This window comes from Cebus imitator, unplaced genomic scaffold, assembly GCF_001604975.1.
Source record: "Cebus imitator isolate Cc_AM_T3 unplaced genomic scaffold, Cebus_imitator-1.0 Scaffold0, whole genome shotgun sequence".
In the NCBI taxonomy this organism is placed as follows: Eukaryota; Metazoa; Chordata; class Mammalia; order Primates; family Cebidae; genus Cebus; species Cebus imitator.
In genome coordinates this window covers 18250711-18254369 of record NW_016107315.1, presented here as the reverse complement: position 1 = coordinate 18254369, position 3659 = coordinate 18250711, and the positions used below count along the sequence as shown (strand labels likewise).

Here is a 3659-nt window from a genome sequence, read left to right as displayed (position 1 = left end):
AAACAGTGAAAAGGTCATATGTAGGACCTGGGTGAAGGAAGAGTGGGCATCACAGAGCTGCTGTGGAGTGTGTGCCCAGATTCTGTGTAGCAGGTCTGTGGGCTCTGCAGGTCACGAAATCAGTTGCTGACATGCTTCTTAAATGTGTTCCCTTCTATGCATCCCCATAGTCACTCTCTCTTCCTTCTAGGTTAGAATGGGTGACACTGGGCACGTTACCTATCCTCTCTGAATCACGGTTTCCTCATCTGCCAAATGAGGATGGTAATGTCCTCCTCCCAGGGTTGCTGGGAGGATGGAGTGAGATGAACCTGGTGATACCAAGTAGGTGTGGAATCCATTTTGTTTTTTCCTCTCGCTCCTCTCTTTCAGGTCTTTTCTCCCTCAAATGAGTGATGACCTCTGAGTGCTGAGCTCTTTTGTCCATTTTTTAAGACAGTGGTCCCCAACCTCTTTGACACCAGGGACAGGTTTCATGGAGGGCAATTTTTCCATGGACCTGGGTAGGAGGTGGTTTCCGGATGAAACTGTTCCACCTCAGATCATCAGGCATTAGCTAGATTCTCGTAAGAAGCACACATTCTAGATCCCTTGCATGCGCAGTTCACACAGGGCTGGCACTCCTAGGAGAATCTAATGTCTCTGCTGATCTGACAGGAGGCAGAGTTCAGCAGCATGCTCACTCATGCACCTCGTGCTGTGTGGCCTGGTTCCTAATAGGCTGTGGACTGGTACTCCGGGGTTGGGGAACCCTGTTCTATGAGGACAGGAAATCTGGTAAAGTAATTCACCCTAAGATGCCATTAAATTACTATGACCTACTGGGCTCAAGCGATCCTCCCACCTCAGCTTCCCAAGTAGCTAGGACTTCAGGCACGCACCACCATGCCTGGCTAATGTTTTTGATTTTTAGTAGAGAAGAGGTGTCACTATGTTGTCTAGGCTCGTCTGCACTTCCTGAACTGAAGTGATCCTACCTACAGCTTCAGCCTCTCAAAGTGTTGCAATTACAAGTGTGAGCCACAGCAGCAGCTTACTTAGTTACTCTTTAGGGGTATTAGTGATATTAAGAAAATATAGCAGGGAGAGATTAATGTTTAAGATTTAAAGAGAAAAAGAGTAGAACTCATGATAGAATTTCAGATAGCTTTCCTTTTTAGAGATAAGAATTAATGTCAAGCCCTTTGATCCATATTACATGAACACCATGACCTACATTTTCTCGCCCCAAAACTGGGACATATGGGGTGACAAGAGTTCTGGGAGCCACTTCCAAGGGCATGAACCAAATCTGGAAGGCACAGTTGAGGTTGAAGTACTAGAATGTGTGGATAGTCTGATGGTTTGCAAGTAAGTGGGATAGGCCATGGGGTCTCTGGACAGCTCCCCAGATGGCTGTGGCCCACAAAGGGAAACACTGTCCCATCCGACTCTGAGAAGTGGGTCTGGGCATCCACTGTTTTCACCGAGGGTCTCTGGGTGACTTTAGGAAAGCCACTAGACCTCTCTAACCCTCTGTTTCTTATCTGCAAAATGGGAAGAGTAAGGGCACCCATCGTGGAGAGCTGCAGGAGGATAAAGGAGATTTGGTAGATTTCCTGACACACAGCGGGTGTTCCATCAATGCTCATGATTGGCCAGGGCATTGGTGGCAGAACCACAGGGATCACAGAGACCTCAGGAACATGGGTCTGAAGTTCAGAAGCTGAAAACCAGTGTGCTGATATTATCCTTTTTGTCTATGAGGAGTGAATGTCTCCAATTAGGCTCCATTCAGCAGGCCTGGGAGCCTCCTCTTTCTTGGGATGCAAACTGCTCATGGAGTAGAATCAGGAAGCCATCTTGAAACCTTGGCCAGGCCCCAGACACATGTGGGTCCACCTACCTTCCATCTACCAGGGTCACTGAGTCACTCCTACCCAGGTCCCCTTTCAGGGACTGTCATGGGCTGTAGCCTCAGAGGTCCTTTGCAGGGTGTGGGATCCAGGGCCCAGGGTTTGGCTGCAGGCTTTTGGGCAGCTCCACCTTGATTCTGAAGGCAGTTTAGCATGGCGCTGCCTCTTCTGCTGATAGCTGTGAAGCTGCTGCCTGCTCAGTGGGATGGCATCTTGGGTAGCACCTTGGGCAGGGCCGACGGGAAGGAAGTGTGTGCAATATGGGGGGAGGGGTGGGCTGGAGGAGGCTGCAGACACAAGTCTGTGCCCCTTCTGGGAAAGCCCCTGAGCTTGCTGGACTCATTTCTGCCCTTCTGAAGAAGATTGGGGCTTTCAACATTGCTGATATTTTGAACAGCAGAATCCTTATCATAGATTAGATGGAAACAAAGAAATGATACATAAAAATACCCTGAAACAAAACTTCCTGGTTAAACTGGCTTCCTTGCACCCCCAAAGTACTCCCAAGGTGCCTCCACAAAGCCTCAGGGCTCTGAGGGTGTTAGGGAAACCATAGGTGTCCACGGTGCCTGCCATGCTATGATTTCATCTGGCTGAAGTGCCACTTCAGGGTTCTGATGAATTTCTCCTACCAGGGCTAGTCAGAATTGACTCACTGATGATCAGAAAAGAGAGAGGACACTCAGGATTAAATTGATTTCTTTGGGTCAGTCTCCTCCTTTGTCTGCACTTTTTGAAAAGGCATTTATGATGCCAGTCTGACTTATAGTTATCCTGGTAGGTACTGAAGCTTGTAAAGGCCACCTAATCGTTTTGCTTTGGTATTCATTAGTCATTTTACACCTCTAAAGAAAGGAAAGGTGCAGCAGGTTGCCTGCCTGTGTGGGAGGGGAGGGGTAGTGTTGGCTTGGACCACAGGGTAGGGGGGTGGGAGGATTTGGGGGGGACTTGGGAAGAGGAAGTTGATGGTCTGGTCACTAATGGTCCTCAGCAGGACAGCCTTCTTTGTCCTTGTCTTCCCCTCCCTTTTGTCTCCTTCTCTCTTCCTGTCTCCCTCATTTCTGGCTTCCCTGTTTTTCTCCTTCCTCTTCTCCTCCTCTAAGGTGGAAGTAACATTAGACACACATTCCTGTAGATGTTGGAATGTAGAAAGGCAGCTTGGAGGAAATACAAAGATGAAGGACATAGTCAATCTCTTCAAGGAGCTCATGGTCAAGCGTGCAACGGGACCTCGAAGAAACCCAGTGTGACGAGGATTGAGAGGTGTGCCCAGGATGTGCCCAGAGCAGAGGAAAGCCCCTCCTCTGCACCGGGGAGTCAAGGGCAGGGTGGCAGGTGCTTGGGGTCACGTGAACACACAATTAAGCAGCAAAACATACACAGGGCCTCTCTCACACCAAGCATTGGGTGGATTTTGTGCAGGAGAACTTCTTGAAGGAGGCCTGAGGATAGAAATTCTCTGGGAAGGAGTTGGATTAGCTGCCTTACCAGAGGGAGCGGGATTTCTCAGGCACCGCTAACTTCCCACCTCCACACAAACTGATGAGACTGGTTCAGAAAAGGGGTCTGCCCCCCGTGCATAATAATAGCAGTGATCATGAATAATCTATAGCTAATGAGATTAAATTAATAATTATTTTAATTATGACATGTTTTCCTCCTCTCTTCCCCTGCCAGGGCAGGCTTGGCGCTTCTGAGGATTACAGTCATAATGGTAACAGATAAACCTTAATTAAAACATTCCAAAATACCATGGCTGAGTTA

At 48.5% G+C, this 3659-nt stretch overlaps 1 protein-coding gene across 7 annotated transcripts in view; it reads right to left on the bottom strand.

Annotated features, from left to right (window-relative positions):
* Positions 1 to 3659, bottom strand: part of KIRREL3 (kirre like nephrin family adhesion molecule 3) — a 563974-nt gene that overhangs the window by 243295 nt on the left and 317020 nt on the right. The window lies entirely within an intron of this gene.